The sequence below is a fragment of the Zootoca vivipara genome, chromosome 6 (genome assembly GCF_965207765.1).
Source record: "Zootoca vivipara chromosome 6, rZooViv2.hap1.1, whole genome shotgun sequence".
Taxonomy (NCBI): Eukaryota; Metazoa; Chordata; class Lepidosauria; order Squamata; family Lacertidae; genus Zootoca; species Zootoca vivipara.
The window spans coordinates 59,008,150-59,021,887 of NC_142589.1; the positions used below are offsets into that span (position 1 = coordinate 59,008,150).

General features: G+C 47.8%; 1 long non-coding RNA gene across 1 annotated transcript in view; it reads left to right on the forward strand.

Moving 5' to 3' along the window:
* The first annotated feature begins 1,408 nt into the window (after positions 1 to 1,408).
* LOC132592363 (uncharacterized) overlaps positions 1,409 to 13,738 on the forward strand; it is a 36,933-nt gene continuing 24,603 nt past the window's right edge. Inside the window, exons 1-2 of the long non-coding RNA XR_015950331.1 lie at positions 1,409 to 1,660; positions 8,019 to 8,294. This is a non-coding gene — a long non-coding RNA (uncharacterized LOC132592363). The remainder of the gene's footprint in view (positions 1,661 to 8,018; positions 8,295 to 13,738) is intronic.

The following is a 13,738-nucleotide window of genomic DNA, read 5'->3' on the forward strand; positions in this document are numbered from 1 at the left end:
AAGAAGGGTGGGCTAAAAAGGCCACAATCTGCTCCATGTACATCAGCAGAGGGCAGGCTATTGCAAAGAAGAGGGTTGCCACTGGATGCAGCAGAGCTTTCAGCAATGGGGTAGGGCTGCCAGGTCAGGAGCATCCAAGATGCTGAGATTTCAGGACCCAATTGTGAAACCTAGGGGCTGCCTCTGGTGATGATAATGAAGGGCAACCCTTGGTGAAGTTACGGGGGGCAGACCCTGGTGATGCCATTAAGCATGGCACAGGAAGCATGGACCACAGAGCATGCCATTCCATTTTTTTAAAAGCCAAAGTTTAACAAACGAGCAAATAGGTCATTGTTGGAAATTAAGATAGAAACCTTAGCTAAAGTGGGTGTTCCCACCTTTCAGTTGAAGTAAGGGGACCCGTTCCTTCTCACCTGCTTAGGGTGCCTAGGTAGTCAGTATTTAATCTAGCCTACTTGCTTATGGCCAGAAGGGTTTAAATGCTCCTACCATTTTACCAAGGTTACAAGCTGCATGCCTAATATTATTATTTTTTAAGGCACTTTTCTCAGCCACTTGGAGATTCAAGCCGTTCACCTGCCACCTGGAGGAGGTCAGACAAACCTGGAGATTCCAGGTCATCTCTGGAGGTCTGGAAACCTTGCTGTTCCAGCATCCTGTTCCCAGAGGGGCAAACTGGATGCCTGGGGGAAACACACAAGCAGGATTTGAGCACAAGAGCCCTCTCCCCTCCTGTGGTTTCCAGCAACTGGCGTTCAGAAGCATTGCTGCCTCCAACCGTGGAGGACAGAGAGTATAGCCATTGCGGCTAGTAGCCATTGATAGCCTTATCCTCCTTGAAATTGTCCAGTCCTCTTATAAAGCCATTCAAGTTGGTGGTTCTCACTGCCTCCTGTGGAAGTGAGTTCCATAGTTTAACAATCCACTACAATACTTTTTAAAATCTGTCTGGGGGGGGGTGGATCACACGTTTAGGTTGCAATCCTTAGTGTGTGATGAAGAAGGATGTCACAGGCATGCAGGACAGCAATCTCCCTCTTTGCAGCTGTGAGATGTTGGGACTGTCACTTTTCCATCTGCACAGCGAGTGTCAGAAGCGACAGAAGGCTGAAGGCCCTTGGATGACACAGAGTTGGCTGCATGTTGAGAATTGTCTCTCTCTTACACACTGTACGTGCGCAAAGGGGCCTATCTCTGAATTGTCCTGACACAATCTCTTTTCCACGTGCTGTGCCAAAAGCGTGGCTCCCCCCTTCTCCCCCCACCCCTTGCAAGCTTCCAGTATATTTAGCTGTGGTGGAAGCTTCTACCTTTCCTTATATAGCAGAGGCCAAAAGGATTTCTCACTCTCCTTATTAATAGGCGGAGCAGAGTTTTGAGGAACCTGCCAAAAATAGCAAGCAAACATTGTATGGTGTGGGGAGTGAGGGGAGGGGGTTGGGGTTGGGGAGAGCAAAGAGACAGAGAAAGGTATGTCCCAGTCTTGCTCTGCTTAAGCGAAGTGTTTTATCCATCCCAGAACACAGCCTTGAATGGGCCTTCAGATTTGAGTTGTGTGTTTAATATTTTGGACTCTGTGGAAGAAGAACAGCCGCCTTCAGCTCCCACATCGTGCTGTCTGTGGGGGGGCCGTGTAGCAAGGATAACAAACTCGAAGGTAGGAATCAGGATTTTGTAACTTCAGAAGCTATCTCCTTTCCGAAGGTAGTTATTTCCAGCATTTCCTTGCAGGTTAGGACACTTTCAAACTGCTGCTCTCTTTGGGGTGGGATTCAATCACATACCAGCAAATTTTGCACAACCAAAGTTGTTTGGGAGGTCTTATGCAATTAACCCACTTCCTCAAAAGATCACAGTTTTTTGCGTTAAGCAAAGTGAGCAGGAAATGCACAGGAAAGTGTATGTGAGGGTAATGCTTGCTTTGACAAGTCATATAAATTTACACAAATGCTTCAGGAGGAATGCTCAATAAATAGGCCATCCAGCACTTACTACTGCATTTTACAAATTGGGCAACTGAGGCTGCTACATAACATATACAGTATTTAAAACACACACAGAAAGAGAGCTATCAAGAATGCTGGGAAATGTGGTTTTTTAAGGGTTCTGGGAATTGCTGCTCAGTGAGGGATAAACTACAGGAGTCTTGGGGAGGGGCGCGTGCTTTAAAGGTGCTTTAAATGTATGGTGTGTTCACAGCCTGAGGCTGAGATATAGACAGCTTGACTGAGGCCACCCAGGGAGGCCATTGGTCACCAGCAGAGATTTGAAACCCACCTTGCTTTCCCAAGGTGAAGGACAAGATCTCCCCCACATGCAGAGACGTCTTTCTCATAGGGCCTAGTGGCTCGTTGCGCCAGGGCGCCGGCCTCTCAAGGGCGCCCCAGCGAGTGGGGGAGCTGCGCAGCTTTGCCGGCGGCCTCCCCTTTCCCTGCACGCCCGTCAAATGGTTGGTGGGGCGCAACGAGCCACTAAGCCCTATGGCTCCTCTGCTGCCACCGCCTCCTCTCCCTCAGCCGCTGGAATCCCCTCAGCCGCCACCCGCCAAGCGCTGTCGTCTGAGGGAGCGGCAGGAGCAGTGGTGGTGGGAGTGGCTCCTGAGGGGCCTCCTCTGGGTCACCAGTGCCCACTGCCCCACCACCACTTCTCGGGCACAGGTGGCGGTGTGGCAACCGCCTCCTGCTCCTCAGGCCGCTGGGCAGCAGCGAGAGCACCGGCAGTGGGCTGTCATTGTCAGGCAGCGGAGGAGGAGGAGGCGCCCCAGAGCCTCACAAGCAAGCGCGAGGTTCCGGCGGTCTGGCCAGCCATGCCGCGGCCACCACATCGGCAGCATCCTCTGTGGGCGGCGGCTCCCAGGGCTGTAAGGTGGTCCACAAGTTGGGCCCCGAGTTCTAAATTCTGGGAAAGGGAGGGGGAACCGGAGGGATATTTGCGCCACGGCACTGGATGTGCTTAAGACGGCCTGCCCACATGCACACAGTCCATGTGTACTTCCAGCTGAATATTATTCTGGCATTTGCAGCAGGGCAGATTTCTGTACCACACCCAATGTAGGGGGTGTGGCATGGCACATATCTCCAATGCCTCTCTGCTGCCTGAGGCTGTTGCTTCCTTCTCCCTAATGGTAGAACTGGGACTGACTCCAGCCAAGCTAGATAGTTACATGGGGTAAAAAGATGATTGGGGGGGGGAGGAGAATGAGAAGCAGATAGTGGAGGGGGAGAAGGGGTGCTTCTCAACTTGACTGTGGTCCTTTTCTCTCACTGGCTTCTGTGATATGGGCAGTTCAATATTAATTTTAATAGGAAATAAATCACAGGTCTAGCTTATACTTTGGAAAGTTAGGAGACCATGAACAAGGATACCAAAACCCTCTAACTATGTTGGTCTGTTGACAACGGAAGAGTGCACCTTCAGGGTGAAGTCTAACAGCTGGAGAGTTACAGCGCCTGCTGTGGCTGTGTAGGAATGGAGAAAGTGGGGTGCAAAGAGTGCAGATACACACACTGGGGCTGCAATGTTCTCAAGTGCATTTTCCTGGGCGCAAGACATGCATGTGAGAATGTCAGTGTGGTATAGTGGTTAGAGTATCAGATTAGGACAAGGGGAATCTAGCTTCAGATCCCTGCTCACCTATGAAGCTGTGTTGAAGTAAGATTCAATTGGGGAAGGGCCACGTAGCCCAGTGGTAGGCCAACTTTGTACGCAGCTTTGTATGTAGATTGTAGAAGGTGTCAGGTTCAGGGCTGGGGGAGACCCCTGAGTGAAATCCTGGTGAGTATAGCAGATACTGAGCTAAGCAGGTGAATGGTCTGCCTTGGTAACTGCCCTGAACCCCTGGCCTACCTGGCAGCAAGTCAGTATGCCGAGTCCAAACTTCAAAGTCCGAGGGTTGATCCACACAAGCGAAATCCAAAGACTGAAGCTCAGGAAAAGAGGTTCAGGGGTGATCCATGTAGCCAAGTCCAAAGTCCTGCAGTCAGGATACAGTCCAGAGTCAAACCCAAAACACAGTCCCATGGAGGTCCAGGAGCACCCAAGTCCAGGTCCATCAACATGGGCAGTTGAGCAACCCCAGCACCTCAGCTCTGCTGCCCTTGTATACTTGGCCTGCTGACTGCAGCATCTGGCCTTGATGAGGCATGTGAGCCTCACCTGTTCCTCGCCTACTCCAGCTGAGGAATCACACCCCTTCTTTCAGAGCTAGTTTACTGGGCTGTGGGCTCTTGCCTGCCTTAGCCTCCTGGAGTTCCCCTCCTGCTGTTCTCTATGATATTGCAACTCTTGCTGCATCAAAACCAATCTGATTTTGCAACTCTTGCTGCATCAAAACCAATCAAGCCCCTCTCATGTTCTCAACCCTCCCTCAGTCCCCCAGGCAAACAAAAAGCCCAGGCTCCACCTCCCCACTAGAAACCCACTGATAGCATTGTTGTTGTTGTTTTAAATTTGTTGGTCATTTTATCTTGCCCAAGGCAACCCAAAGCAACTTAGAAAAAAAACAAAAACCCTCCTCTACACAGATACAGTAAAACCAAGGACCATAGCTGCCAAGTTATCCCTTTTTTTCAGGGATTTTCCATTATGCTGAATAGGCTTCCTCGCGAGAAAAGGGAAAACTTGGCAGCTATGCCAAGGACAGAGCATTAAAAACATCCCATCCACTTCTAAAAGTCCACAGACTGTTAAAGGCCAAATGCCTGGTTATAGAGGAAAGTTTGTTCCTGGCCCCTTATCCTCCAACTGAAGCACTATGGTTAGATTCTGTGGACTCTGTGAATAATTCAACTTATTGCTGTTGTATTTTTACTCTCAGGGAGCTGTGTTTGTGGCCTTTTCTGTCTTAGACGCCAAAACAACGCAACCAAACTTGGATACAAACTCTTTATTTATTTATGGCATTTACATACTGCTTAGTCATTAGCATTTATAAGTGATGTGAATAAAAATGAACCATATAAGAGAACAAAACAATAAAAAGGCATCATAAAACCAAACACTGACTGCCTTCAAATGCCTGCTGGAACAAGAAGGTCTTTGTCATGTGACTGAGATTAAACCGGCACCCTCCACAAGACCTCAGTGATCAGGCAGGGGGTATAAGGGATCGAGTGGTCCTTGAGATATCCTGAGCCTGAGTTGTTGAGGGCCTTGTAAATTAATGCACCTTGACTTAGGGTAGCCTTGATGGCTTTTTATTGTTTGTTTGAGAGGGAAGGCACTGCCACCTTCAGAACTTCACTGACTGTGAACAAAATGGCTGCCGTCCTCATCACAACATCTGCGTTTTCTTCTTGACAAAGTAGTGTAGCAGCTACCTTGTGGGAAGAAACTCTGCTTTCTCACATAACGGGGCAGCATGTTTTAGGGGTGGGAGGTGTGCCGTTAGGTTTTCTTAAAAGACGCATCGTTGCTATTTTCAAATATTAAAAATTTGGGACATTTCCCTTTGCTCGATGTTATTCAGGCCACAATAGCTATTTTTCTGGATTATCTTGACACAACCAGGACAGCTGGCAATTTTCTTTGAAAGGGCTGGGCACATGTTTGGGTCACTGCAGGGTTCAAAGAAATAATAATAATTCTGGCAGCTGAATGATGACAAGCTGGAATTCAGTAAGTGAAGTTTTCCCTATCACTGCACCTCCCTGCCAGGAATGGCTGCACCGGATGCATTTCTGTTTGTGGTGCAGCTGTTAAAGACACAGTTAGTCTGCCAGAAAATGAGACAATTTGTTGGAGATCTGGCTCATCCCCTCTTCCCCGGTAACCACTGCCTGCTGGCTCCACCACTATGACATTCCTTTCCCCTCCACCCATTCGCTGCCTTTTAAAATATTGTGTACATCAAAAGCATCACTGTAAATAAACAAAGAAGATGGTGTTTTCCATTTGTGTACAGTTAGACTCATCAGCCATACCCACCCACCTGTGTATTCAATAATATTAAATAATATGTTTATGGGAGGGGGGGTTATTGGGGTTTTTCTGTTTTAGTTATGTATTTTGAGTTCTCATTTTGTATTTTCCTCTTATGGACCACCCTGTGATCTTTGGATGGGGGGTGGTATACAAATTTAATATATTATTATTATTATTCCAACAATTACTGCTTAATGACATAGTTTCTAAGCGGTGTACAATAAGGCTACAAAAAGGCTACAACAGTGATAAGATCTGTTAAGATTAACCATAAAATTTAATTAAAATGCTTGCTGAAATAAGGTCTTCACCAAGTATGAGAAATGCAACAACGATGGGGGCTGAGTTCCACAGAAGACTGAATGCATGTTTGCAGCTGAGTGTTTGGGCCATGGGCTCTGTAATGGGAAAAGCAGCCCTAGGCCAAATTCTCCCTTCTATGTAACTTTGAAAGTCATAGGGCTCCTCTCAGGGTTCAGACCTGGCACCTGACCCGCACAAGTGCTTTGTACTTATCTTTGGCACCCAGGCAGCCTGGGGAGAGCAGCAGAGGCATGTTGTGTAGTGGGTAAGATCAGTTTAGCTTTGAGCTAGGCCAAATCAAGCCTCTGATCAAAACCGCCTCCCAAAGATTTGTTATATTGGTGCCACATGCTTCCGCAGGGCAGTTCCATATAGTGGATGAGGCCCATTTGATCTTCAGGGACACCAATTTGCATTAAAAAAAAAGTCCATGTGCTAATTCATGTGCATAGATGCAAATTTAGAGAGTAATTTAAAATGCAATATGACTCACTAGAGTGGGGAAACTGTTACCTGGTGACCTGTTGGCCTGCCCAGTCAGTGGTCCAGGTGCTGCTCACTGGTGATGGGCAACTTCGAAGGCCCCTCCTGCTTTTCCTTCCAGTGGTTCTTTTTTACTTTAAACTGGACTTGGGCCAGACACAGCTTTTCAAATACTGTAGACCAGTGGTCTTCAACCCCCGGGCCACGGACCGGTAGCGGTCCGTGGATCAATTGGTACCGGGCCGCCTAAGGATCATTAAATACAATTAAATTAAAATTATTAAATCAAAACAATCTAAATAAAATATAAACAATAAACGCCGCCCCCCCCTCAGCGGGCCACAGTAAAATTATCAAACGTTGACTGGTCCGCGGTGATGAAAAGGTTGGGGAGCACTGCTGTAGACGACTGCCCTCCATAAAACAAGGACACAAGGACCATAATTACCCTCACCATAAGCTTGAGAGGAAGGGTAAATCAAGAGATAGTTAGTGGGTCCACTAAACCCCTGCATGGCCTCCATGGCTGAATTAAAAATTGAACCCAGGATGCTGGACTAGGTGGGCCGCTGACTTGATCCAGCAGTAAGGCTCTTATGTTCCTCCTGAACTACAGACCTGCCCCAAGGAAAAGAATGAGGTTGCTACAATCAGCAGCTGAGCCCCTTAACAAGGTTTGGGCCCTGGCAGTTGCCCTGTTTTGTTGCCCTCTGTGGCCCTGGCCATGCCCAAAGCCTTGCTATCTACGTGTTAATACAGTAAAAGCTGCTTTTAACATTTCACTTAATGAGGCAAAATCCTTCCTACCTGCCTTGGGGGCCAAAAGGCAAGCAAGCTCTGGAGAGCTATTCACATATTAGCATGTGCTGGTGAAATCTGGAAAGCAGAGAGCCCCTCTCCGCAGTTTGCACGCCCATGACAATATTTGCGGGTTAATAAAGACACCAAGGATTTCATTAGCATAAGTCTACTCAAAGTTCCATTGGTTGACAGCTGGAAAGTGTGTGTGTGTGTGTGTGTGTGTGTGTGTGTGTGTGTGTGTGTGTGTGTGTGTACTTGCACAAGCATGCGGGAAAGAGGAGGTTGGTGGCCCTAATTATTATTTTGGTTTTGCTCTTTAAGTTGTGGGGCAGAAACTGAAGAGGGGACACCCACCCCCCTGCCAAGTGTACAGAAAGAAGCTCTTTTATGGATGAGGAGCGAGGCAGAGTAGGGGAGAGCCACCTCACCTCCTTTGCACCTGGAAACCCCTGCAAAGCTCAGCTTGCCTTCTGTGCCGCTTTTAAATCCCTCCCCTTCTTTGCAAGGAAGGAACTTCTCAAGCTGAACTGCGAGAGGGTTTGCTGCTGCTGCTGCCGCTGTTGCCGCTGCCGGCTTCCAGGGAACAGAATGCAGAAGGCGAGAGAGAGAGAGAGATGTGCAGGGAGTTTTTTTTTTCTGTGGCAAAGTCAAGAGGAGCATCAGAGCACCGGTGAAAGGGGGGAAGAAGAGAGAGAAAGAGATCTTGGCAGGCTGCGGGGCACCATCCCAAAGGCCCATGATGACCCCCCCACCGGAAAGGATGGGAAATCACCTCCAGGACTGTAAGTGATGCTGAAGCGGGAGAGGAGCAGAGGGAAAGAGATTGGGGAAAATTGCTGGGCACTGCAGAAGAGTTGGGCGTGTTTAACCTTCACCAGTACAGAGCTGGTGTTGCAAAGCTTGGGCACCCAGAGAGAGGCACCTTTTGGGGGTTCTTGCAAATGGAGGATGGGATGGGATGGGATGAGCTGGGGACCCCCCCTCCTTTGACATTTTGGAAGCAGCACCATTTGACAGCTTTGCAAGGGTGTGTGTGTTTTGGGCAGGGGGGAGTTCCTCTGGGGAGGCTGGGGAAATCTCTCAAAGCCCTAGGTGGAAAAGAAGCGGCATCTGCTGAGAGCTGCAATTTTCTCCTTTCTGGGTGGTCCAGAGAACAGAGACCCTCTCTAGGGGATTTGGGAAGAATTAGGGTCAGCAGAGAGAGTTTGTCAGAATGCTGAGAAAAAGGGAGAGGGTGGTTAATAAAAAATAAAAAATCATCCTAGCAAGGTTGCCCCTTCTGCCCCCCCCCCTCTGCAATGAGGTGCATGATCAAGTTTTGCAGAGGGAAAGTGTCACCAAGTAAAGCACACAGATCAGGTGTCCAGTCACATTCAGGTCTGTAACTTTTGGGGACTTATTGTGTCAAATTCAATTCGGAAAGCAGAATTCATAAGACATCTTAGTGGCTTTGAGGGCAGCACCATTCTCTCTTTCCCCATGCAGATGGGCTAGAAGAATTAACGACCCTCATTAAGCAGACTAATACAGTCCTGACCCCCATCAATGCTGCCCTAGCATCAGAAGTGCAGAATCTCCCAATCTTGGTCAAGTGTGTATATTAAGTTACTTCTGCAGCCCTAGGCCTAAAACCTTGGACAATTGGTAGAGGGGGGGGGAGCTAGTCTTTTTATACGTGTCCAGTGACAGAAACTTGTAAAATGAGTAAGATAGATAGATAGATAGATCTCAAGAGTGCACTTAATGCGCTGCTGTGTTGTTTTAATTAGGGTGTACAAAAAGATGTAGATAAAGCCTAATATTTACTGTGGGATTCTCTCTCTTAATCCAAAAACGCAAATGGAATATTAGGCCTTGTAGTAGGGAGGCATTGTGTTGAACTGGGCTCCTGAACACTTCATGCTGGTTGCTAGACTTTAAATACTGTACATATATGTTTTTTTTTCTAGTCTGGTTTGACACTCGTGGGCAAAATGTAGATTCTCTGAAGCTGGAAGGGAAATGACAGAGGTCTGTTGAGTGGTTGAATGTTGGTGTCGCATTTTTGCTACTTTGACTCCAGTTGGAAAGATTATCTCTTTTGCTGGACCAGCTGTAATTGATCCAAGTGAAATTAATTTTGGTGGGTTTAAGCGGGCAGACAGGTTAGGGTTTTTTCACTTCCTAACTGGCGGAGCTTGTTGATTTAGAGTAGGGTGTGGATTTGAAGAAGTTCCAGACTTATTTTCTTGAAACCTCTCTGCTCCTTTTTTTTTTAATGTGTTCATCTGATAAAGTGGCTAATGCAGTCACTTTATAATGGGATCGATGGAGCTGGCAGAGGAGCAGGGCTGGCGGGTGGGGGTGGGGGGGACGAGTAGAAACAGGAACTGGGCCAAGCAATGGCAATGAGTAGTGAAACTTGGAACATCTCTGTTAAGTGAGTGGCTGCAGAAACCCAGGGTTGGAGCTGGAAGGAGATGGGATTAAAAAGCGAGAGACTTCCTTTTATAGCAAATGCTGGGCAGCAAACGGAGTGTGTGTGTGTGTGTGTTTCTCTTCATCCAATCTGCCTTTGGCAGGTTCCCCAAGAAACTTCATCAGTGCCTTGGCTTGGCTGGAATCCCTATTGCTTCACACGCAACTGAACCCCAGTCCCAACATTCTTCCGCCAGTTCCTGAGCCCGGCAGAATCAACAAAATGCCCCTTCTCACAAGCATCCCAAACAGGTTCTAGGCTGTCTGGGTGACCCTCACCCCCCCCACTCCCACTCCTCATTCTGCCTCATTCAAATGTATGAACTGCAGTGTCAACGTTGGGCAACAGGCAGTTTCGAAAGGGCAGACCTTGAAATGTGGCTGCGTGGGGCCTTTTCCTACGTGCGTCTTTCGTACATCTATGTCACTCGATTTCCCTGCAGTTCATTAGTGTATCCTTGATGACTGGCAGCTGAATGCATTATTAAGAGCTCTCTTGTTCTCCCAAATGATCAGGAGCTTGGGGCTAATATCTATATCTATCTACCTTCCTATCTACCTATCATCTATCTATGCTTTCGTACGCCATTTATTGTGCACTGAGTGTTGCTCATCCCTGCAAATTTGTCGCAGCGTCCACTTGGCATCGCTCTTGTCAAAATCCCATCCCACCCACTCCGTGTTTAACCCAGATTTATCATGATTTTTTTAAAAATAAATGAATCAGATTTTTTGAAGAAATGGTGAATCCAGTGTAAATGGAAAAATAATACAGGGCAACATTTTGATGAGGATGGTGTTTGTGTGGATGATGGTGCAGGGCTTGCAGGTATGGGGAGCAATGAATCCACCATAGATCGTGGCATGGAAGTGCCCTATCTAGTGCAACATAGATGTGCCTGGTACTTTACCAGGCACATAACAGCTCCCTGCCCATAAAATCAATTCTGGGGAGACGCGGAAGAGGAAGAGGGAACAGAGGCAGGGGTAAATGCAAACTGCTCTGTTTCAGATGAACTTATTTAGGCTTGCTTACAGGAGTGCAGGGGGCATTAGCCTTTTGGGAGCCTGTGAGCACATTTGCAAGGTGGAGAAACTGTCAGGGTAACACACACACACACACACACACACAAATACATACATGCCACAACCTATTCTATTGACTACAGCAGACAGCTGCTTTCAAGGCTAATTTCAGCAAGGGGAGGGGATCCTTCAAGTGCCAGGGAAGATTTCGGCAGGTGCGTGGATGTCCGTGGGCACCAAGCTGGCAACCCCTGCAGTAGTATATGGGAAACTAGAGGGCTGTGCCACAGAATTCATGGAATAAGTGTCCTCTGAAGAGGGATTGTAAGTAAGTAAGTGGTAACCTCATGCAGTGTTCTGCACAGCAGTTCCACACATCTGGGCAGCAAGGAAGGATGATGTCTTTTGAAAGAGCAGGAGAGTTTTAGATGGCTGCAGGTGGTAGAGCTGGAGACATGAAAGTCATGAGCAGGGGTTTATCGCAGGGGTGGGGAACCTGGGACCCTCCAGATCAGGCATCCCCAAACTTCGGCCCTCCAGATGTTTTGGACTACAATTCCCATCTTCCCCGACCACTGGTCCTGCTAGCTAGGGATCATGGGAGTTGTAGCCCAAAACATCTGGAGGGCCGCAGTTTGGGGATGCCAGAGCCTGCTGCAGATGCTGTTAAACTCACAAGTCCCATCAGCCTCAGTCAGCATGGCCTATCAGGGATTATGGGAGTTGTGGTCCAGCAACAGCAGGAGGGCACTAGGTTCCTCATCCTTTGCTTATCAAATTAGAAGAGCAGAGAGATGAGAAGGAAGCATGGCCAAGGGCAGCAAAGTGAAGAAGGCAGCTGGGCTGGATCCAACAAGAACAGACAGGAAGGCAGTGGGGGGGGATTTTTGAAGGTACTGCACATGGGGAAAGGTAAACGGTTTGGGCAGCTGAGAGCTGGATATAGGCTAGGGAACAAGGGTCTTCCAGGTCTTCATCCTGATTTGTTTGCAGAGAGAATAGATGGCGCTGCATCAAAGCAAGTGTTATTCCCAAACTTTCCAGTTATTCCCATCACTTTCCTTATTGCAAAAAGTCTGATCTTTTGGGGAAGCAGGATTGTTGCACAAGCCCTCCAAAACAACTATAATTGTGCAGCCTAAATTTCTCATTATGTGATTCCACCCAAATATAGTGACCCTCTGGATGAGCCCAAGGTGAGACAAGAGAAAAGCAGAAAGGATATGATTGCAGTAGTCTAGCTAAGACATGATTAGGGGGTTACATGTCTTCTATTTCTCTTGAAAAAAAGGACACTGGAGGCTTCGATTGTCTTTGTCATATCTGTTTTATTTACAAACATGCAAGCAAGTGAAAACTAAGAGACTCCTGCAGCAGGCAGGAAAACTACTGCTGATCCATCCTGCATCAGATTCCCAGAGAGAGCAGCTGCTCCCTCCCCACCAGCTACTTCCAACTAAGCTTGAGCACAAAATCTCCCAGCTCTCTGCCTGTCTCCATTTGCCTCCCAGTCCCAACTGAAAAATCTCAAAAACAGCCCCTGAGCTGAGCCCGAGTTCTTACTAGCTGAAGGGTTTCACCTTCCAAAGGCAGGGAGAAAGATTCACATCAGAAAGAAAACCACTCCAGGCTTGGAAACAAATCACCTGAGAGAGAACCTTCTCAAATAGCAAACCTACCCAAACCTTAAATTCATAGGACTGTAGAATTGTTGAAACCACAAGGGTCATATAGCCTAATCCCCTGCAATGCAGGAATCTTTTGCCCACCATGGGGCTTGAACTCACAACCCTGAAATTAGTTCCCCCACCAAATGAAGTGAGACTGGTAAGCAAGAGAGAGAGAGCACATTGCTTGGTGTTTCATTCACTGAACGTACATGTATGTGAAGCAAGTTTTTACGACTGACAGCTGTGCATGTGTAAACTGATTCCACTGAAGAGCCTTTGTGGCTAAGGTGTCATGGAAGTTCTGTCTGTGGGAATTGCAGTGGCCTGTTCACTCATGCAATCCATCATGTCAGGTTGCAACAACCAATTAGGAACATAGGAAGCTGCCTTCTACCATTGATCCACCTTGCTCAGAATTGTCTACACTGACTGGTAGCAGCTCTCCAGGGTTTCAGGAAGGAGTCTCTCCCCAGGCCTCCCAGGAGATGCTGGGGATTAAGCCCAGGACCTTCAGGTGCTCGACAAGTGAGCCACAACTCCTCCCCATGCACATGTGAACCAGTCTAGTGGCAAATGAGCAATCTGAATATACTGCCCTGGTAATGTACAAAGTGCTTTGAGGATGCTTCTGAGAGGACCTTTGTCCTATACCTGAACAGTCCCAAGCCATTCTTGGTCATGCAAGCACTTGCAATCATCCACAAAAGTCAGTGAAATGCAGCCAGAAGCACATTTTGTGATTTGAGACAGCATTGCAATTATTATGGGAACCGATACTGGCTGTATCTGTGCTTCCCCGGTTATAATCACCACCACCACTTGTAGCATCTACATTTTTCTAAGCTTGGTACGAAGCCAAGGAAACTGGGGTTGTCCAAGTAGCCTCCCAAAGTGAGCCCAAAATGGAAGAGTGGGTTGAAGCGGGAATCACAAGGCCTCAAGTTCCCTGAGATTTCTGAGAAGATCTAAAGAAAATAACAAAAAGAGAGGAGGCAATGGGACAGGAGAGAGGCGATAGGAAGGGTAAACTAGCCGAGCAATCTGTCTGGGAGCATCCCTTTGAGAGGGCACCC